Raw genomic sequence first — 24405 nt, forward strand, 5'->3', positions numbered from 1 at the left:
AGGTGGAGGATGAGGGGGATGATTATTTTGGGCAGGAGGATGTTTCTCAGGGGGCAAGAGAAAATGTTGGCGTTCCAAGGTCAGGTACAGTGTTTGTGCATGACTGTAGGGGTGTGGATTTGCCAGAAACTGCTCCTCCACCCACCACGGGCAGTGCATCATTGACATCTGGAACATTGGCCCACATGTGCAATTATGCCTTGCGGATCCTAAAAAGGGACCCCCACATTGTCAAGATGATGAGGGATGACAACTACTGGCTGACCAGCATCCTCGATCCATGCTACAAAGGCAAATTACACAACATCATGCCACAGGAGAACCTAGAGATAATATTGGCAAACAAACAAGCAACTCTGGTAAACCGTTTGTTTGATGCTTTCCCAGCACACAGCAGCGGTGCTGCTTCTCCCACGAGCCGTAGTGGGCACAATGGAAGAGGTGTTCTTGGTGCACACAGCAGAAGTGGCATTGGAGACAGGGGTTTAATGACCATGTTGTGGAATAATTTCTCAAGTACCGCTCACACGACTGCTAATACTGCATCGATTAAAAGTGACAGGAGGCAGCAGTTGTCAACTATGGTTACAAACTACTTTTCCTCCCATATCGATTTTGTCCCTCACAGGTCATTCCCCTTTGACTATTGGGCCTCTAAACTGGACGCCTGGCCTGAATTGTCACAATATGCCTTACAGGAGCTCGCTTGCCCTGCTGCTAGTGTGTTATCTGAAAGAGTCTTCAGTGCTGCTGGATCAATCCTGACAGAAAAAGGACCCGTCTGTTGACCCAAAATGTTGATGATCTAACCTTCATTAAAATGAACCATGCATGGGTTGCAAAGGATTTTGTCCCACCTTCCCCTGATGACACATAGGTTACCAGAAAAGTGCCTCGGTTTTTTCCTCCTCTTCTTCGGACTTGCCCAATTACGCCCTTTGCAGCAGCTGAATGTCCAGTCAACACATCAACATATGCCAATTTTAAAACCTCCCTAACTGGCCTGCCCACCCCTCCCCCAATGGCTGGGGTCAAGACCTGGCGTACCCGGGCAAGTGCCGTTGCTCTGAACAGGTGAATGGGCCCACTGATGGCCGACGGCAATGGCACAGGGCCCCTCATTGTAAATACAGTGTCTCAGATGGTGGGAGGGCCCACTCGCCGTCAGACACACCAGTGTACTATGAGGGGCCCTGTGACAGTACCGTCGACCACAATTGTGCCCCCCTTGCTTGGTCATGGCCAGAGCACTTGCAAGTTGCAATACTTACCTCTCCCTGCTCCACCGCTGTGTAGTCTAGGCAGTTAAATCCTTCACAGGGACAGCCACTAGAAATTTGGTGTATTGATCAATGATGGTTAAGATGTAGCTATGGCCTGTCCTGCTGGCCTCTACCTTCAGATGATCAATGGCTACCATTTGAAATGGACGTCAACTTACAAGCGAATGCAGTGGTGGTTTATGATAACCTTTCACAGTTGTGATAGTCACAGACGTGTGACATTCCTGCCACCATTTTTCAATGTCTCCTCTCATGCCAATCCAATAGAATCGCCTACGGCCTGTGGTTTCTGTCTTTTGCACTCCAAAATGACCAGACACATCATGATAGGCAGTGAGGACCATGGGTACATCTCTCCCTGTGATCAAAATTTGATGGAGACGAGTAACGGTGATGTGATCCATGCTACTGCGATAAAGCAATTCTTTCTTCTCAAAGAACCTTTTTCGCTTTCTCCACAGACATAGTAATTGAGGGTCTGCATAGCCTGTGCAACATCTATCGGGAGGTTTTCCAGCGATGAGTAATTCCAAAATTTCTGGTAACACTCGACTTTGCATCTATACTTGTAACCATGTAGTTTCCAGTAGTGGAGATTCTGGACTGGCTTACTGAGATTGAAATATATACCAAGAGTTAAAAGTACCACAACATTGTATGCTGGTGTACTCTATGAATACCTTTCCCTTTTTCTACTTTTTTAATTCTGGTGAAATACATAGTGAGCCTGTGAGTGTCTGTGTCTGACTCTGGAAGTATAAACGGAAATTTAACCCTAGACTGGACACACCTGGTATGTGCTGATACAGTACCTTGTTTCAAAAATTTGTATGAAGGTATCATCTCTAGGATAACCAACTAGGGGGGACCCTCTTCTTGCTGCAGACAAACACGAGACTGAGACAGAGTTTGTATTGAACAGTTCCATTTTTAGTGCCCATCCTTCTGTCGACAGCAGCAATTCACCAAAGCCGTTTCAAATTTCTCTGTACACAGGCCCCGATACCTTCACTTCCTTTGCAACTATAATCGTGGCGTCCTCTGTGGCTGGCCTAGACCCAACCACCACAGTGCTGCACCAGTCTGAGCACACCGTCCGTATGATAGCCCCAGGCCGTCTTCTTCTGCGGCTACCGTCCTCTGGGCCACCCCCCCCGTGGCCGCCTCAACTGTCAGTCCTCTCTGGATCTTTTCCACTGTCTCTATTTCTTCTGCAGATTTTCCTCTTTACTGTGTTCACTTTGCTGACTGGCTCTTCCAGTACCTTCCCTCAGCCTTTTATACTTCCAGTTCTGGTAACTCCGCCCAACATCACCTAACAGTTTCTCTGACCAATGGCAGTTATACAGTCCCACTCCTACACTCGCCACTGCCCTCCAATGGGCAAGCTAAAACACTGCACCCTTTCTCTTTATCTTAGTGGTTTCACACCTACACTGCGCTACACTTCTGCTTCTCACTACAGGCTGGTTTGTCTGTCAGTCCACCTTCCCTACATCATCCATAGTGAGTGAGCATGTGTGGGTTACACCTTCTATATATACGGTGAATCGGAGAAACAAATTTTTACACTATACTCGATACAGCTTGTATCTTGTTATACAGTACCTTTGTTCGACATTTAGCATTACGGTCAAATCCATACTGTGTAAGCGTCTGAGAGTGACTACGGGACTATTTATACAGAGATTTCAATTGTCCCCTAAAAAATATATACTTGGTATCTTGTTATCCAGGACCTTTTTTACAACATTTTTTATTATGGTCTAAACCAAACTGAGCGAGCGTCTGAGGGTTACTACGGAAATATATACCGATATTTTCAATTTGGCCAAAACTGTATACAGCAGAATGCTTCTGATATAGTAACCGTTTTAGCTATTCAGATTCTGGTGTAATCCATAATGAGCCTGTAAACATCTGTCTGTTACTCTGGCAATATATTTGGAACTTTAAGATTACCCCAACACTATATACAGCTGTACGCTTGTGTTACATAACCCATTTACAGCTTTTCATATTCTAGTGTAATCCAAACTGGGCCTGAGAGCGTTTGTGTCTGCCTCCTGAAATGTATACGGAGAATCAGAATGTTTACACTATACTATATATACCTTGTATCTGGTGATACTGTACACTTTTTCAACTTGTTATTTTATTGGGTAATCCAAACTGAGCCTGTGAGCGTCTGTGTATGCCTCATGAAATATATATGGAGATTTACTGTTATCCATAGACTGTAGAGAGCTGTACACTTCTGACACAGTACCATATATCTGCTGGTATTTTGGGTCCATTTTCCAAAACATGAGGAAGTATGGTGGAAGAGGACGTGGATGTGGGTGTGGAGGGCCACCTGGTACTCATGGTGGTGGTGGTGCATCTGCTGGTAGTGCCAAAAACACAATAGCAGCTAAGGCAGGAGGTTTTGAGCCAGCGTCATGGTGTAGCTCTGGAAGGCCTGTTAGGCTCCCTTTTCTGGGAGTAGGTAGACTGCTTTTAAAGCTTTAAAGCCGGAGTATCAGGAACTGTTTGTGGCTTACATTGCTGAAACCTCCAGCTCTATCGCATCTTCTTCTGAAATTGAAAAAAATGCAAGCACTGAGTCATAACTGCAGGCATCAGTTCAGGAAAAACCCCTTTCCTTGTGTCCTTCACCCACACCAAAAGTGAAGGATGTGGAAGCACACACTTCAGATTACTCCTTGGAGCTCTTTTCACATACCATGCCTGGGTTAATTAAAAATAGGGCCCATCATGTACAGGAGCAATGTAAATGGGGCAGATCAGACACTGAAGCAGCATCTATAATAATAATAATAATACATTTTATTTCTATAGCGCCTACATATTCCACTTTACATTTCAGAGGGGACTTGTACAGACAATAGACATTACAGCATAACAGTAATCACATAGATCATAACAGATACCAAGAGGAATGAGGGCCCTGCTCCCAAGCTTACAATCTATGAGGAAAAAAGGGAGACATGAAAGATGGGTGGTAACAGTTGCCCTGATTTTATGGACCAGCCATAATGTTAAGTGTGTAACAGTACAGACACAGAGGGCTAATGGATGTATAAAGCATGTGGGAACAGGATGCGGGGAACCTGGTTATGGTAAAAACTTTTGGCTGTGCCACACAGGGATAGATTAGGTTAATGTGTTGAGGCAGTAGGCCAGTCGGAATAAATGAGTTTTCAGGGCATGCTTAAAATTGTGGGGATTGGGGACTAATCTTATTGACCTGGGAAGTGCATTCCAAAGAATTGGCGCAGCACATGTATATTCTTGGAGACGGGAGTGGGAGGTTCTGATTATTGTGGATGCTAACCTCAGGTCATCAGCAGAACGGAGGGCGCGGGTAAGATGGTATTCTGAAACAAGGGAGGAGATGTAGGGTGGTGCTGAGCCATGGAGAGCTTTGTGGGTGAGGGTAATATGTTTGTACTGGATTCTGGAGTGGATGGGTAGCCAGTGTAATGACTGGCACAAGGTAGAGGCATCGGTGTAACGATTGGCGAGGAATATGATCCTGGCAGCAGCATTCAAGACAGATTGGAGGGGGGAGAGTTTGGTAAGAGGGAGACTGATTAGAAGAGAGTTACAATAGTCGAGACGAGAATGAATAAGAGAAACAGTAAGAGCTTTTGCGGAGTCAAAAGTAATAAAAGGTCGAATTCTAGAGGTGTTTTTGAGGTGCAGATAACAAGAGCGAGCCAGTGATCATATGGGGGACAAAGGAAAGCTCGGAGTCAAGTATGACCCCAAGACAACGGGCATGTTGCTGGGTAGTAATAGTGGAACCACACACAGAAATGTCAATGTCAGGTATAGGTACATTAGTAGAGGGAGGAAACACAAGGAGTTCAGTCTTTGACAGGTTCAGTTTCAGATATAGTGAGGACATGATGTTAGACACAGCATTTAGACAATTTCTGGTGTTTTCTAGAAAGGCAAGCGTGATGTCTGGAGAAGAAGCGTATAATTGGATGTCATCAGCATAGAGATGGTACTGGAAACCAAATCTACTGATTGTTTGACCAATAGGGGCAGTGTACAAAGAGAAGAGGAGGGGGCCTAGGACTGATCCTTGAGGAACCCCAACAGTAAGGGGATGATGAGAGGAGGAGGAACCAGCAAAAGATACAGTAAAGGAGTGGTCAGAGAGATAGGAGGAGAACCAGGAGAGAACGGTGTCCTTGAGGCCAATGGAATGGAGCGTTGTGAGGAGGAGCTGATGATCCACAGTGTCGAATGCTGCAGAGAGATCCAAGAGAATTAGCATGGAGTAATGACCATTTGATTTAGCTGTTAGTTGATCATTAGAGACTTTTAGTGAGGGCAGTTTCAGTAGAGTGTAAAGAGCGGAAACCGGATTGGAGAGGGTCGAGAAGAGAGTTATCAAAGAGATAGCGGATAAGACAGGAGTGGACAAGGCGTTCCAGGAGTTTAGAGATGAAGGGAACATTAGAGACAGGTGTTTAGTTAGCGGCACAGTTTTGGTCGAGGGATGGTTTTTTAAGTAGTGGATGTATGATGGCATGCTTAAATGAGGAGGGAAAGATACCAGAAGAGAGAGAGAGGTTAAATATTTTAGTTAGGTGAGGGGTGACAGCAGGGGAAAGGGACTGGAGTAGATGTGATGGAAATGGGTCACTGGTGCAAGTGGTTGGGCGAGAAGATGCAAGGAGCCTGCTTACTTCTTCTTCTGTGACTGGTTCAAAATCAGAGAGTGAGCTAGATGCAGTGGGGGAGGGAGGACAGTGCATGGTATGAGGTGATTGGGAGAAAATTTCCTGTCGGATCTGGTCAATTTTTTCTTTTAAGTAATTGGCCAGATCGTCAGCTCGAAGCTCTGTGGTTGGGGCCTGTACTTTTGGGTTGAGTAGAGAATGAAAAGTGTCAAAGAGATGTTTAGGGTTATTGGACAGTGAGGTGATGAGGGTGTTGAAATAGGTTTGTTTTGAGAGGTGAAGGGCAGTGTTGTATGTTCGAAGCATAAACTTATAATGGATGAAATCTTCGGGTAGGTTGGATTTTCTCCACAGACGTTCGGCGCACCTGGAGCACCGCTGCAGGAAACATGTTTGCAGGGTATGCCAGGGTTGTCGCCATCTGTTTTGTGGTGTTCTATTTATAGGAGGTTCAAATTCATCCAGGGCACTTTGAAGTGTTTCATTGAAATGCTTCAATGCAGAATCAGGACATTAGAGGGAGGAGATAGGGGCCAATGAAGACTGCAAGTTCTTCATAAGTTTCTGGGTGTTAATGGCCTGTATGTTTCTATAAATATGGACAGTGGGGGTGACCTGAGCAGCCTGGCAGTTCTTGATAGAGAATGAAAGAAGGTTGTGGTCAGAGAACGGGAGAGGGGAGTTTGCAAAATCTTCCACTGCACAAAGCCGAGAGAAGACCAAGTCGAGGGAGTTTCCGTCTTCGTGCGTTGGAGAATTAGTAAGCTGCAAAAGGCCAAACGAGGAGGTTAGTGATAAAAGGTGAGCAGCAGATGGGGAGAGGGGAAGAGCAATGGGGATGTTGAAATCGCCCATGATGAGTGTAGGGATGTCACAGGAGAGAAAATGTGGAAGCCAAGTAGCAAAATGATCCAGGACCTGATGGGAGGGGCCGGGAGGACGATATACCACTGCCACTGGCATGGAGAAGGGGGTGTAGAGTCTGACGGCATGGACCTCAAAAGAAGGGAAGACAAGTAAGGGTACTTGCGGGATAACCTGAAAGGTACATTTTGGTGATAGGAGCAGACCAACGCCTCCACCTGCTCTATTGTCTAATCTTGGGGTATAAGAGAAGTGTAGTCCACCATATGAAAGAACAGCAGCGGTAGTGTCTGACTGCTGGATCCAGGTTTCAGTAAGAGCCAGAAGTTTAAGAGAATTAGAAAGGAAAAAGTAATGAATGAAGGCGAGTTTGTTACACACTGAGCGAGAATTCCAAAGGGCACAATTAAGAGAGACAGATGGCATGCAGGGAATATTAATAAGATTAGAGGGGTTTCTGAGTGTAGCAGTTGGGGGTTTCACTTTCTATAACATGGGGGACCAGGGTTGGGAGTAATGTCTCCTGCGACTAGGAGAAGAAGGATAGAAAGAGTGAGCCGATGGCTAAGTGATTTGTGAGAGCGTCTCTGATGTTGAATGGTGGGACTGAATGGATCTGTGCTGTGTAGCAATATGAAAAAAGCGTGAGTGCTATACATAGGAGAGGAAAGGAGTGAGGGGCCAATATGGATGGAGTGTAGAGAGTTAATGCCAGGGCGGTGGATGTGTGTGAATGCAGCGGCCAGGATATAAATTACACAAATGCATACGGTAAATATTTGTGGTAGTCCAAATGTACAGAGAGTAGATTTATTTATTTGTCTTACCTGTCTAACTGCCATGTTATAACTACCAGCGTACTTCAATTACATGTACATAAATGCCCCCCTGCATAAATGCATCCCCAGGCTAGCTCTGAATTTATAGAAGGCCAGTTCTAAGATCTTCCCTTTTTTTTTCTCCTTACTAGTTAGCAATCAATCAAACTAAGTTAGGACAGCAGGACACAATAAATGTATTTAGCAGATAAACAAGTGTCCAGGCCTACATGGATCATAAACCACTTTGAAAAGTTACTTGACCTCAATAGCATAAGGGGACAAGCCGGGTGAGTTGAAATAACTATATACCATTATATATGCTGCAAAGATTAATGATATAGGTTGGACACATGCAGGAATCAGTGAAGCTGCTGGAAATAGTTAAATACCATTATATATGCTGCAAAGATGAATGATATGCTGTAGATTGGACTCATGCAGGAATCAGTGAAGCTGCTGGAAATAGTTAAATACAATTATATATGCTGTAAAGATGAATGATATGAATGATATAGGTTGGACACATGCAGGAATCAGTGAAGTTGCTGGAAATAGTTAAATACCATTATATATGCTGCAAAGATGAATGATATAGGTTGGACACATGCAGGAATCAGTGAAGTTGCTTTAAATAGTTAAATACCATTATATATGCTGCAAAGATGAATGATATAGGTTGGACACATGCAGGAATCAGTGAAGTTGCTGGAAATAGTTAAATACCTGTATGAAGAGAATAGAGATGCGTGTTACATTCAGCCATGTTATAACTGCCAGCGTACTTTGATACATGTACTTTGATTAGATGTACATAAATGCCCATTATACACTGGAGCATTACAAATGGGGCCCATTATATATGGAGCATTATTAGGGCCCATGATACACGGAAGCATCATCCATGAGGCCCATCATGTACTGGAGCAATGTAAATGGGGCAGATCAGACACTGGAGCAGCATCTAAGGGGCCCATTATACACTGAAGCATTACAAATGGGGCCCATTATATATGGAGCATTATTAGAGCCCATCATACACTGGAGCATCATCCATGAGGCCCTTCATGTACTGGATCAATGTAAATGGGGCAGATCAGACACTGGAGCAGCATCTAAGGGGCCCATTATACACTGGAGCATTACAAATAGGGCCCATTATATATGGATCATTATGTGGAGCTCATCATATACTGTATGGAACATTATATGTGACTAATTATTTGGTATGGAGAAATATATGGGGCTCATTATTCTGTATGGCGCACAATGTGGTGGCCATAACACTGAATGGAGTAATCTACTGTCCTGTTTTTGAGCTATTGTACAATTTAAAATAGATCAGTCATGTCATGTAAGCAGTGAAGTATGTGTCATTGTACTATACCTATATTTCTGTGGCGTATCGGAGCATCATGAGTTGTGGTATGTGTTAAAGGGGCGCACTGACACTCTTTGGCCCAGGGCACATGAAAACCTGGAGCCAGCCCAACCCCCCCACAACTTTAGCCAAATAACCCCCAGTTTTCAATGCGTAACTATTATTAGGAAGTAAATTAAGGTTGACAAGCTTCAGTTATAAGAATTGATGTTTTTGGCATTGAAATGGGCACTGTAGGTGTGTTTACTGTCTTACACTCCCTGCCGACTTTGCTTCCTCATTGACTTGCATTGGGTTTCGTGTTTCAGTCGGCCTCCGACTTTTCCCTATAGTCGGCCGATTTCGTTCGACCCGAAATTTAGCTTGCAGAGCTATCTGTTTAAAGACCTGGTCACGTGACGGAGCCTCTAAAATCAAGCTCTGTGCCCTTCCCTTCTCCACGTTAAAGGTTTTTGGCCCAGCATTAGATGACATATTGGAAAAAGCATCTGATATAAAAAAGGGGTTCACAGAGGAAAAGAAACCTAGGGACCAGACCTTTCGTAGACCTGGTAGATATAGAAGACAGCAGTACTATAGATATCAGTGGAGTTCCCAGAGGAGTTCCTACGGTAGCACCCACACTAGAGCTGGAAGACCAAGAGCTCCCCCTTCTGAATCACATACTAGATCCAGAAGGACATGACTATACCAATATAGGGAGTTGGCTGAGAGAATTCAGTTCCCAGTGGTCTCGGATCACAAAAAGTCAGTGGGTACTGAGAACAATAGCAGAGGGTTACCAAATAGAATTTTCATCCCCTCCCCCCAAAAGGTCCATTTCTCCCCTCAGAGTAAAGGATGACTCTCAGATGTGGATCGACGTGACAGACCTGGCAAATAGAGATGAGCGACTTTGCCTTTTTTCCGGTCAAGTCGGGTTTCATGAAACCCGACTTTCGCAAAAGTCGGGTCGAACGAAATCGGTCGATTATCGTGAAAAGTCGAAGGCCAACTGAAACACGAAACCCAATGCAAGTCAATGGGGAAGAAAAGTCGGCAGTGAGTGGAGGACAGGAAACACACCTACAGTGCCCACTTTAATGCCAAAAACATCAATTCTTATTACTTAAGCTTGTCAACCTTAATTTACTTTATCATAATATTTAGGCATAGAAAACTTTGGGTTATTTGGCTAAAGTTGTGGGGGGGGGTAGGGCTGGTTCCAGATTTTCGTGGGTCCAGTGCCAAAGAGTGTCAATGGGCTCCTTTAGCACAAGCTACAATTCATGATCCTCTGATACGGCAGAGAAATAGTGGTATAGTACAATGAAAAATACTTCACTTCTTTCATCAGATGACTGATATCCATTTTAAATTCTCCAATAGCTCCAAAAACGGACAGTATATTACTCCATACAGTATTATGGCACCGCATAGTGCGCTACACAGAGTAATGAGGCCCATATATTTCTCCATAGAGAATCATTGGTCCCATATAATGTTCGATACTGTATATGATGAGCTCCACATAATGTTACAGTATATGTGGGTCCCGATGGATGAAGCTCCACTATCATATGGGCCCAAATAATGCTCCATATACAATGGGCCCCATTTATAATGCCCCAGTGTACAATGGTCCCTGTAAATGCTGCTCCAGTGTTTGATGTCCACCTTTGGAATGCTCCAGTGTATAGTGGCCCCATATATCATTCTCCAGAGTATAGTGCTCCCCAAAAATTGCTCCCAACCTTTAAAACAAATAAATAAGTCTCCTCGCTAGGGAATCCCTGTACTAGTCTGGACTCCTCGTCGTCCTCATCTTCTATCTCTCTGCACTTGGACTGTTTAGGCAGAGGGCGTACAGACGTGATGTCATCGCGCTCTCTGACCAGAATGTCACTGTAAGGAAACGCGGAAGACGTCACGGCAGTGGAGCAGGGAGAGGTAAGTATTTCAACTTTGCAAGTGCTGTGATCCTGAGCAAGCAGGGGGGGCCCACTCGTTGGAGACATCACTGGCACAGGGCCCCTCATAGTACGGCGGTGTGTCTGACGGCGGGTGGGCTCTGCCACCGGCAGAGACACTTTTGTGTACTATGAGGGGCCCTGTGCCAGTGCCGTCACCCATGAGTATGCCCCCCCACCTGCTCAAGGAACCTGCACTTTCATCTGCACCTTCCTCTTTGTCACCGTGTAAGGTGGTATCGTATGCGGGAAGGGGAACCTGAGTTTCATCAGGGTCAGATTCTGGCTGTGTAGAGTGCGAGGGGAATGTAGTGGTCTGGGTCAATGTACCAGCAGAATCATCTCGCAGTGGCTGGGCATCAGTGCACTTGTGGCGCCCCCAGGAGTACGGTCGCCACAGTGGCATTACCTTCCTCCTAGGGAGTGTGATGTCATGCTTTGGAGCAACGAAGGATCTCTCTAGCAGTTAAACCAACACACAACACAGTTCCCACTCAAGGCCAGCAGGGAGGGCTCTGAACCTGACTTCTGAGGAGCTGCTCTCTGTGGTCGGGAGGAGGGAAGTTAGGGCAGTCTGTGAAGGGAAGCGGAAGTGTGTGGATGAGAGAAGGGGAGCTGGAGGATGAGCAGAGTTAAGGCTCACTCCAAGCTGGAGGGCTTGGTAGGGACACTGATGGTCCTGCAGCAGAAACCGGAGGAAGCAGCAGCTGTAAATGCTCTGTTCCCAACTAAGGCTCGGAGGCCCCAGCAGCGACTTGTGTGAGCCAGAAGGAAAAGGCTACGGCTGCCTACCATACGAGAAAGTTCCAAAAGAGAGTCAACAGGGGGAACTTCAGTGAACTCAGTACTGCGAGTACCTCAGATAAGCGCTAGAACGGAGGCCACACTACCTATCTGCAGAGAGAGAATTCCAAATTTGCTTTCAGGCTGACCAACTCCTTCTCCATCTGTACTCTGGGTCCTGGACGGCACTTACCAAGTACAGGTAAAGGAACTGCACGACTGTGTCTGTCTTCTTTCTCCTGCGCCTGGCGCACGGCTCTGCTACATCCTGCACTGCACACCATCTACCAACTCTTTCATCTGCCCTGCGACTACGGCCCTACCTGTGCAGGGATTCTACATCTTAGCTGCACCACAACATCTGTCCCAGAGAAGCGACACTGCAGCACTGGTCAATCTGATCAGAAACCACAGGTGGCGTCACGTATTATTCACCTGTAAACGTTATTCACCCCTTTGCATGGACGCCCAGGCCCACAGACCGGGTCAGCACCACCGTAACACATCCCTCTGAGACACCGGCCCGGTACCGATTAACTCCACTGCCCTGGCTGGCCACCCACACTCCATGTCAGATTCATCTTGGACTAGGAAATTCACGATTTGACTTGATAACCCAGGCATGGTATATGGGAAAGAGCTACTTGGACTAATGTGAAGTGTGGCCTGCTGCATCCTTCACTTTTGGTGGGGGTGAAGGACACAAGGAAAGGGGTTCTTCCTGACCAGGAACCAACACTTGACGACTCAGTGCTTGCATTTTTTGAAACTTCAGAAGAGAAGGGCATATTTGCTGGAGTCTGTTTCGGCAATGTAAGCCAAAACCAATTCCTGATGCTCCGGCTTTAAAAGCGGTTGACCTACTCCCAGAAAAGGTAGCCTTCCAGGCGTTCCGGAGCCAGACCATGACGCAGGCTCAACACCTCCTGATTTAGCTGCTATTGTGCTTTTGCCACTACCAGCAGATGCACCACCATCAGTACCAGCTGGCCCCCCGACGCCCACGTCCGTGGCCTCTTCCTTCATTCTTCCTAATTTTGGAGAAAATGTACCCAAAATAACATCAGATATATGGTACTGTATCAGAAGCGTACAGCTCTATACAGCCAAAGGATAATTGTCAATCTCCCTATATATTTCATGAGTCACACAGAGACACTCAGAGGCTCAGTATGGATTAGACAAGAATATAAAAAGTAGAAAAAGGGTATAGTATCATCAGATGCCAGGTATATATAGTAGTATAGTTTAAACATTCTTAATCTCGGTATATATTTCAGGAGGCAAACAAAGACGCTCTCAGGCTCAGTATGGATTACAACTAGTGTTGAGCGATACATTCCGATATCGGGAAATATCGGATCAGATTGGATCGGACCGATACCCAAAAAGTATCGGATATCGCCGATTCCGATACCGGAAACCAATGCAAGTCAATGTGACAGAAATATGTGAATTAAAATAAACCCTTTCTTTCCTTGTAGGTTAATTCTACGTGAAGGAAAACAACTAAGAATAATGTAGAATGTATCGGGGGAGGTGGAGGAGACATTAAAGGCATAGAGGTTTAGCCCAATCAAATGGAATAGCAGGAATACATTTTTTTTAAGACGTTCGGAGTTACAAAGATATTGAATATGTTAACCTTTTTTATATTTTGTCAGATATGTATGTTTCACAACTTCCATGCTCTTCACCTTCTTTTTTACTTCACCCACACTTTCTCCATGATCCTCAGCAGCAGCATCTTTTTCATCAACTTCTTCTTCACCTTATTAATCTTCTTCTTCACCTTCTTCCTATTATTATTTTTTTTTACATTCTTCATATTCTTCTTATTCATCTATTATTCTTCTTCATATTCTACTTCATCTTCTTCCTATTCTTCTTCTTCATCATATTCTTATTTATGACAGGCATTCCTGTAGTTATCTATAAAAGTTTGAAGATTCCACCTTTCGTTCTGCCTGTCACAAAAGATTTACAACAGGATTTGTCCGCGTTCAGTTTGGCCTGCAGCAGCAGGCATTTTCCAGGGGCACCACAAGGAGGAACGGACTCACCCCCATACACTGCTTAGTCTTCTTCTGCTTATAATTTAGATAATATCTTTTGCTCTGATTTTTAGTCTTATGCGTAATGTTCTTCTGCTTGTTGTTCTTCTGCTTTTTGTTCTTCTGCTTCTTGGTCTTCTGTCTCTTGTTGTTCTGTATCTTGGTGGTTGTATTCATGTTCTTTGTCCTCTTGGTCATCTTCTTCAGGGCCATCTTTTTGGTCTTCTTTGGGGTGGTCTTCAGGGTCGTCGTCTTCAGGATCGTCATCTTTGGGGTCGTCGTCTTCTTTGGGGTGGTCTTCAGGGTCGTCGTCCTTCAGGGTCATCGTCTTCAGGGTCGTCGTCTTCTTCAGGATAGTCTTCATGGTCGTCGTCTTCAGGGTCGTCGTCAGGGAGATCCAGAGAGATTACTAAAAACCATTTCAAAAAGCTTGAACTTGGAAATGTAGCAGAAGGTACAAGAAGGCTGAGGAACTGCCGAGAACCAGCTGACGGTAATGGAACCCAGATGGGTAGCAGAAGGAACAAGAGCCAGCTGAGGACCAGCTGATGGTACTGGAACCCGGTTACTAAGCAGGAGGTACCTGTGCTAGAAAGCACTACCAAGGACCAGCAGACGTTGCTGGAACTCGGATACCGAAAAGGAGGCACCTAAGCCAAAGGCACTGCCGAGAACCATCTGACGGTACTGGAACCCGGATGGATAGCAGAAGATACCCATGAAAAACAAAGTTGCAAGGCCGCGAGCCGGCCGCAGTTACCGAAACCCACTGCCCTACAGTGGGTGCTTGTCCTATTGGCACTACGGAACCAGCCTATATTGCCAGATCCTGCAGCCCACATAGGAAGCACCTAAACTGCAGGCACAATAGAGTTGGCTAACCCGACAGCAACACGACAGGACAACGTATTGGTGGCAAAGTGACGTTGACACTACCCGGAAAAAGCTGGCGTGCTGGAACCTGGCTGGGCAGGAGGGAGTACCCATGCCAAAGACACTGCCAAGAACCAGCTGACGGTGCTGAACCCGGATGGGTAGCAGAAGCTACAAGAGCCAATGGAACTACCGAGGACCAGCTGACGGTTCTGGAACCCGGAGGGGCAGAAGAAGGAACAAGAGCCAATGGCACTACCGAGGACCAGCTGATGGTACTGGAACCCGGTTACTAAGCAGGAGGTACCTGTGCCAGAAAGCACTACCAAGGACCAGCAGACGTTGCTGGAACTCGGATACCGAAAAGGAAGCACCTAAGCCAAAGGCACTGCCGAGAGCCAGCTGACGGTACTGGAACCCGGATGGGTAGCAGAAGGAACTAGAGCCAATGGAACTACTGAGGACCAGCTGATTGTGCTGGAACCTGGAGGGGTAGCAGAAGGAACAAGAGCCAATGGCACTACCGAGGACCAGCTGATGGTACTGGAACCCGGTTACTAAGCAGGAGGTACCTGTGCCAGAAAGCACTGCCAAGGACCAGCAGACGTTGCTGGAACTCGGATACCGAGAAGGAGGCACCTAAGCCAAAGGCACTGCCGAGAACCAGCTGACGGTACTGGAACCCGGATGGGTAGCAGAAGCTACAAGAGCCAATGGAACTACCGAGGACTAGCTGACGGTGCTGGAACCTGGAGGGGCAGTAGAAGGAACAAGAGCCAATGGCACTACCGAGGACCAGCTGATGGTACTAGAACCCAGTTACTAAGCAGGAGGTACCTGTGCCAGAAAGCACTACCAAGGACCAGCAGACGTTGCTGGAACTCAGATACCGAGAAGGAGGCACCTAAGCCAAAGGCACTGCTGAGAACCAGCTGACGGTACTGGAACCCGGATGGGTAGCAGAAGGTACCCATGAAAAACAAAGTTGCAAGGCCGCGAGCCAGCCGCAGTTACCGAAACCCACTGTCCTACAGAGCGTGCTTTTCCTATTGGCACTACGGAATCAGCCTTTATTGCCAGATCCCGCAGCCCACATAGGAAGCACCTAAACTGCAGGCATAATAGAGTTGGCTAACCCGACAGCAACACGACAGGACAACGTATTGGTGGCAAAGTTACGTTGACACTGCCCAGAAACAGCTGGCGTGCTGGAACCAGGCTGGGCAGGAGGGAGTACCCGTGCCAAAGACACTGCCAAGAACCAGCTGACGGTGCTGAACCCGGATGGGTAGCAGAAGCTACAAGAGCCAATGGAACTATCGAGGACCAGCTGACTGTGCTGAAACCCGGAGGGGCAGCAGAAAGAACAAGAGCCAATGACACTACCGAGGACCAGCTGATGGTACAGGAACCCGGTTATTAAGCAGGAGGTACCTGTGCCAGAAAGCACTACCAAGGACCAGCAGACGTTGCTGGAACTCGGATACTGAAAAGGAGGGACCTAAGCCAAAGGCACTGCCGAGAAGCAGCTGACGGTACTGGAACCCGGATGGGTAGCAGAAGGAACAAGAGCCAATGGAACTACCGAGGACCAGCTGACGGTGCTGGAACCCGGAGGAGTAGCAGAAGGAACAAGAGCCAATGGCACTACCGAGGACCAGCTGATGGCACTGAAACCCGGTTACTAAGCAGGAGGTACCTGTGCCAGAAAGCACTACCAAGGACCAGCAGAAGTTGCTGGAACTCGGATACCGAGAAGGAGGCACCTAAGCCAAAGGCACTGCCGAGAACCAGCTGACGGTACTGGAACCCGGATGGGTAGCAGAAGCTACAAGAGGCAATGGAACTACCGAGGACTAGCTGACGGTGCTGGAACCTGGAGGGGCAGCAGAAGGAACAAGAGCCAATGGCACTACCAAGGACCAGCTGATGGTACTAGAACCCAGTTACTAAGCAGGAGGTACCTGTGCCAGAAAGCACTACCAAGGACCAGCAGACATTGCTGGAACTCGGATACCGAGAAGGAGGCACCTAAGCCAAAGGCACTGCCGAGAACCAGCTGACGGTACTGGAACTCGGATGGGTAGCAGAAGCTACCCCTGAAAAACAACGTTGCAAGGCAGCGAGCCGGCCGCAGTTACCGAAACCCACAGTCCTACAGGGGGTGCTTGTCCTATTGGCACTACAGAACCAGCCTTTATTGCCAGATCCCGCAGCCCACATAGGAAGCACCTAAACTGCAGGCACCATAGAGTCGGCTAACCCAACCGCAACACGACAGGACAACGTATTGGTGGCAAAGTGATGACACTACCCGGAAACAGCTAGCATGCTGGAACCAGGCTGGGCAGGAGGGAGTACCCATGCCAAAGACACTGCCGGGAACCAGCTGGCGGTGCTGGAACCCAGGGTAAATACTGCAAACAGAGTGGAGACAGGCCTAATTGGAGCAAGTTTAAAATCTGTAGTTGTGTGAGTGTGGACAGAGCAGGAGATATTGCCGGACACACAGCTGGGGATCAGCTGACATTACTGAACCCCAATAACACTGGAGCATATCTTGACTGTGCAGATGGCACTTCTGAGCAACAACTGGTGGTGTTGGAGCCCAGCGTCAATCAGGGTGTAGGCTGAGGCCCAATTGGAGCAAGTTTAACATCTGATGTTGTGTGAATGTGGACGGAGCAGGAGATATTGCCGGACACACAGCAGGGAAGCAGCTGACATTACTGAACCCCACTAACACAGGAGCTAGTGTTTTTCTCTGTGCAGACGGCACTTCTGAGCAGCAACTGGCAGTGTTGGAGCCGAGGGTCAATAAGGGTGTAGGCTGAGACCTAATTGGAGCAAGTTTAATATCTGATGTAGTGTGAATGTGGAGGGAGCAGGAGACGTTGCCAGACACACAGCAGGGGAGCAGCTGGCGTTACTGAACCCCACTAACACAGGAGCTAGTGTTTTCTCTGTGCAGAAGGCACTTCTGAGCAGCAACTGGCGGTGTTAGATCCCAGGGTCAATCAGAGTGTAGGCTGAGGCCTAACTGGAGCAAGTTTAATATCTGATGTTGTGTGAATGTGGATGGAGCAGGAGATATTGCCGGACACACAGCAGGGGAGCAGCTGACATTACTGAACCCAACTAACACAGGAGCTATTGTTTTTCTCTGTGCAGACGGCACTTTTGAGCAGCAACTGGCAGTGTTGGAGCCCAGGGTCAATCAGGGTTTAGGCTGATGCCTAATTGGAGCAAGTTTAATATCTGATGTTGTGCGAATGTGGACGGAGCAGGAGATATTGCCGGACACACAGGAGGGGTGCAGCTGACTTTACTGAACCCCACTAACACAGGAGCTTGTGTTTTTCTCTGTGCAGACGGCTCTTCTGAGCAGCAACTGGCAGTGTTGGAGCCCAGGGTCAATCAGGGTGTAGGCTGAGACCTAATTGGAGCAAGTTTAATATCTGATGTAGTGTAAATGTGGAGGGAGCAGGAGACATTGCCAGACACACAGCAGGGGAGCAGCTGGCATTGCAGAACCCCACTAACACAGGAGCTATTGTTTTTTTCTGTGCAGACGGCACTTCTGAGCAGCAATTGGCAGTGTTGGAGCCCAGGGTCAATCAAGGTGTAGGCTGAGGCCTAATTGGAACAAGTTTAATATCTGATGTAGTGTGAATGTGGAGGGAGCAGGAGACATTGCCGGACACACAGCAGGGGAGCAGCTGGCGTTACTGAACCCCACTAACACAGGAGCTAGTGTTTTTCTCTGTGCAGACGGCTCTTCTGAGCAGCAACTGGCAGTGTTGGAGCCCAGGGTCAATTAGGGTGTAGGCTGAGGCCTAATTGGAGCAAGTTTAATATCTGATGTAGTGTGAATGTGGAGGGAGCAGGAGACATTGCCGGACACACAGCAGGGGAGCAGCTGGCATTACTGAACCCCAATAACACAGGAGCTAGTGTTTTTCTGTGCAGATGGCATTTTTGAGCAGCAACTGGCGGTGTTGGAGCCCAGGGATTACAGTTCAGGTGGTAGAAACATGAACACAACAGGAGACCTGGATACTGTTGCCAACCAATTATTTAATCTGGAAGAGGACTGGCAAATTCTGGCGAGATCCAGGCCTTGTTCATTTTCAGAAAAATAAGCCTTTCAACGTTATCGGAGGATAGTCGCATGCTACGGTCTGTTAGTACACCACCTGCGGCACTAAAGACGCGTTCTGAATATACACTAGCAGCAGGGCAAGCAAGCACCTCCAATGCATACTGGCTAAGCTCTGGCCATGTGTCCAGCTTAGAGACCCAAAACTTGAAGGGATAAAGCCGTCTGGGAGTTCACTGAGAGGGCAACACATGTAGTTTGTCACCATCTGATGGAAGCGTTGCCTCCTGCTGACTGGAGCCGGCTGTGATGGTGTAGACATTTGTGGCAGGGTCGCAAAACTTTGCCACATTTGAGCCATACTGGTCTTGCCTTGTGCTGAGGCGCTGCTTCTGCTCCCTCTTTGTGCAGAGCTTCCTCCACTGCCTCGACGCACAGAGCTGCTTTGTAAAGCACTAGCAGCACTGCTTTCAGGTGGAATGGAGAACATGATGGAATGCACCAGTGTGTCTTGGTACTCCCGCATTTTACACTCCCGGTTCAACGGTGTTATGAGGCTTTGTAACTTGTCCCGGTAGCGAGGATCTAGGAGGGTGTACACCCAATAATCAGCCGTGTTGAGAATGTAGGCGATGCGGCGGTCGTTTCTCAGGCACTGCAGCATGAAGTGAACCATGTGCTGAAGACTCCTAACTGGCCAAGAAACGTTGTCCCCTGCTTGAGGCATCATCTCTGCCTGCTCTGCATCACCCCACCCTCGCTCTACATACTGACTACTAGAAGAAGAGGTGGAAAAAACCACTAATGTGCGACTATAGATCCAGTAAAAAATGGAATATCTTTATTAAGACAAGTATGCAGTACAGGACAAAGACAGTGTGGAATGGTGCATAAAAAACAACCCACGCAGTGTGAACTACATGACAGACCCACCTCAGGAATTCATCATATTGTATTCAAATCAGTACAATTAAGTACATAGGATGTACATCTGTGGACACCTAAATACCTACATGCATCATATGAATCCCAATTAGTTATATCTATCCATAGTCAAACCATCCTCAACCACATGTCACAGCATCAGTATGAGCCCATAAATCACTATAGCACAAACAACAATTAAGTGCTATACAAGAGGAGGTTAGAGTGTGTGTGGGGTATAGGTTCCTACACAATCCCACCATACCGAGATGTATATAGTATGACTCTGGCCATGGTCCCAATCCAAGTCTTACTATGCTCAATTCCCACTATTAGAGAAACCATGGCAGTTTGAATCTCACCAAATGGAACCGGTGGGTGGGGGGATCCTGGGGGGGTCCGTGCGTCTGCAGATGCATGGACCCCCCCAGGATCCCCCCACCCACCGGTTCCATTTGGTGAGATTCAAACTGCCATGGTTTCTCTAATAGTGGGAATTGAGCATAGTAAGACTTGGATTGGGACCATGGCCAGAGTCATACTATATACATCTCGGTATGGTGGGATTGTGTAGGAACCTATACCCCACACACACTCTAACCTCCTCTTGTATAGCACTTAATTGTTGTTTGTGCTATAGTGATTTATGGGCTCATACTGATGCTGTGACATGTGGTTGAGGATGGTTTGACTATGGATAGATATAACTAATTGGGATTCATATGATGCATGTAGGTATTTAGGTGTCCACAGATGTACATCCTATGTACTTAATTGTACTAATTTGAATACAATATGATGAATTCCTGAGGTGGGTCTGTCATGTAGTTCACACTACGTGGGTTGTTTTTTATGCACCATTCCACACTGTCTTTGTCCTGTACTGCATACTTGTCTTAATAAAGATATTCCATTTTTTACTGGATCTATAGTCGCACATTAGTGGTTTTTTCCACCTCTTCTTATATTGCTTTGGCGATGGATCGGTATCTAGGTCCTATGTAACAAACGGAGACACCCAGGTGTGGTATACATCATGCCAGGAGTATGTTCTCTTAGTTTGTTTTTGTTTATGAGTATTTTTCTTGATATACTGACTACTAGAGCATTGTGTACCTCCCTCCTCTGGAGAGATGTCTTCTTGCTCCATTGACTCCTCCTCATCCTCCTCACAAAGTGTCCCCTGCCTAGGCCTTTGTGAGGAACCACGTTGCGCAGACTGACCAGAAGCAGATGGCATTTGTGACTCCTCATCCTCCACCTCTTCCAAAACCTCCTTACTTAGTGCTTGCAGTGTTTTTTGAAGCAGGCAGATAAGGGGGACAGTCATGCTGACTAGTGCATCATCTGCAAAAGCCATCCACGTGGAATCATCGAAGGCACGCAAAACGTGGCAGATGTCCTTCATAGAAGCCCACTCAGTGGTGGTGAAGTGTGAACAGTGCGCAGTGCGACTTGTTTACACCTGATGCAGCTGGTACTCCATTACTGCTGCCTGCTGCTCCCACAACCGCTCCAACATATGTAACGTTGAATTCCACCTGGTGGATAGGTCACATATGATGCGATGTTCCGTAAGGCGGAATCGGCACTGCAGAGCTGCAATGCGCGATCTTGCCATGCTGGAACACCGCAGGTGAGCGCACTCTCTGCGGACCTTATGCAGCAGTGCATCAAGATGCGGATAGTCCCTCAAAAAACTCTGCACGACCAAGTTGAGCACAAGGGATGTGAGTGAGGTTGCCTAGGCCCAGAGCTGCCACCAGATTTCGGCCATTGTCTCACACTACCAAGCCTGGCTGGAGATTCGCTGGCACAAACCACACGTCGCTCTCCTGGTTGATGGCATTTCAGAGCTCCTGCGCTGTGTGGCTTCGATTACCCAAAGAAATTAATTTCCGCATGGCCTGTTGACGTTTGGCCACGGCTGTGCTCATATCGGTCGTAACAGGTAAGCGTTCACGGGTCCATGTGGAGGTAGACCTTGACGGCTCCTGCAGCGCTGATTCAGAGGAACTGGAGTACGAGGAGGAGTCAATGTGTATAGACTGGATTCCTGCCATCCTTGGAGTTGGTAGAACACGTACAGCGCCACTCTCAAGATCTGTACCCAGCTCCTCAACATTTACCCAATGGGCAGTGAGGGAAAGGTATCGTCACTGTCCATGGTTACTGGTCCACGCATCGGTGGTCAGGTGGACCTTGCTACTGACGGCGTTTATTAGCGCATGTTTAATTTTTCCCTTCACATGCTTTTGCAGGGCAGGGACGGCTTACCTGCTGAAATAAAAGCGGCTGGACACATTGTATTGTGGGACTGCCAATGCCATGAAGTTACGGAAGGTGTCAGTCTCCACCAGCCTGAATGAGAGCATTTCAAGGGACAGTAGTTTTGCAATGCCAGCATTCAGAGCCTGTGCTCGGAGATGGTTTGCCGAGTATGGCCGCCTTTTCTCCCTTGCCTGTGCTACCGATAGCTGTAAAGTGGCCTGGGAGTGTGAGGATGACAGGGAACGTGGTGCTGTGGGTGGAATTCCACTGGGTCTCTGTACAACAGTGCCAGAGGTTCTTCCATAGCCATCCTGTGAGGAAGCCGAAACAGCTCTATGTGAGCTGGAGGAAGAGGCTAAAACACGAGCTGAAGAGGTGGTAGGTGGTGGCCTACGTTTTAAGTGTGTCTTTGTAACTCCACCACGTGCTTGGTCCGCACATGTTTCCACATATTTGTGGTATTGAGGTTGCTGACACTTTTCCCTCTTTTGACTTTCTGATTACACAGCTTGCATTTGACTAAGCAAATGTCATCTGCAACTGTGTCAAAAAAGGACAAAGGACCACGCACTGCAAATCCTGGGAGCCCCGTTTTGGGTTTAGGAAGAGGAATGCTCCAAATGGATGCCGAAGTGGAGGATACAGGCAACTAAATCTGCCCCCTCCCTCTCCCTCCTGTTTTGGCCGTTCGAGGAATCTCTTCCTCAGAGCTGCTCCCACCACCTTCCAGTTCCTCACGCCATGATGGGTCAAGGACCTCATCATCTACACTACCCTCTTCAAACACCTGCTTCTCCTGGGTAGTCTTGCCAGCACAGTACGCACCAGAAAGTGGCACCTGAGTCTCATCATCAGATGCGTACTGAGGTTGGCACTGGCCTACCCGCCTCTTCACATTCAGAGAGACAAAGCAGTTGCGCATCACTGCATACTCCCTCTTCTTCACATTCTAGAATGCTGCTTGGCTGGCCCCCTCTTTCCAAGCCAACAGATTCAGAGAACAGAAGTAGAGATGGCTCCTGTCTAGGGCTCTCTGCCTGCCTGGGCAATTTGGCAGGTGATGAAGAGACAGATGGTTGCTCTTCAGTGCTCTGGACCTGAGAGGATGTGGATGTAATTGAAGTCGATGTGTTAGCTGCCATCCATCCGACAACGGCTTCAATTTGTTCCTCCCGCAGCAGTGGGGTACGGTGAGCTCCTACAAAGCTGCGCATAAAGGACTGTTCCCTGGTAAAACTGGGGGATGCTGAGTCGCTGGTGCCTGCAGCAGGCACAGAATCCCCACGTCCTCTCCCTGCTGATACTCCACGCCCACAACCATGTGCCTTACTCCCTGCCTTCATCTTGGTAGACTGATAAAGATAGGCAGGAAAGTACTAAGGGCTTAGTGTGCTTATTCCTGAACAGCTGCTAACAGGTATAAGAAACACTAATTTTATAAAGTGTGGACTACACTTTAATATGAGCTAATGTGGCCCACACAACTGTAAAGTGGAGTGTTTGGTGAACTTTATTTGCGTGTTTTTTTTGTGATCAAAGATGTAAAAGTGATAGTATCACAAACTTTTTGTAGCTATTACAATGCAGGAAGGTAACCTACAATGCAATAGATGAGGCTACAAAAAATAGGCTAATACTAATCTGGCTGGGGCTGCAGGGCACAAGCCAGGAGAAAGGCTCCTCTGTCTACTCTTATATAGTGTTTGAAACCAATCTAGCTGGATACGGATGGAAGCACACTAATAAGAGAAATTCAGGAAAAATAAGCAGCACTACAGCAAAAAAGGACAATGTATGAGGCAGTGACGCACGCTGAGCGGACTACAACCAGAGGTGGCTGCAGAACACACTACAGTGTGAGCTGCACTCACACACGGAGACCTCACAGACAGCCATGAACAGTGCAGAGAACTGTGCACTAGCACTGAAAGGCTTCAGAAAGGCTCTGCTATCTACTCCTATATAGTGTTTGCAACCAATGTAGATGGATACGGATGGAAGCACACTAATAAGAGAAATCAGGAAAAATGAGCAGCAATAAAACAAAAAAAGGACTATGTATGAGGCAGGGATGCACGCTGAGCGGACTACAACCAGAGGTGGCTGCAGAACACACTACAGCGTGAGCTGAACTCACACACAGACCTTGCAGACAGCTGTGAACAGGGCTGCAAGGCAAAAGAAAGCTTCACACAGCGGTAGCTAAAGTAGCCTGGGTAAAGCACAATATAGCAAATCGTTATCTCAAACTGTCCCACAGAGTCAAAACAGCAGCGTCCTGTCCCTAACTGAATTCACAGCAGAGTGAACCCAAAATGGCGGCGGCGGCTTTTATAGTGCATCATGACATCATTTCAGCAGCCAGTCACAGCCATGCCATTAGTTAATATGCCTACATGCCTAACA

This window comes from Dendrobates tinctorius, unplaced genomic scaffold, assembly GCF_039654945.1.
Source record: "Dendrobates tinctorius isolate UK_male_01 unplaced genomic scaffold, ASM3965494v1 ptg000133l, whole genome shotgun sequence".
Lineage (NCBI taxonomy): Eukaryota > Metazoa > Chordata > Amphibia > Anura > Dendrobatidae > Dendrobates > Dendrobates tinctorius.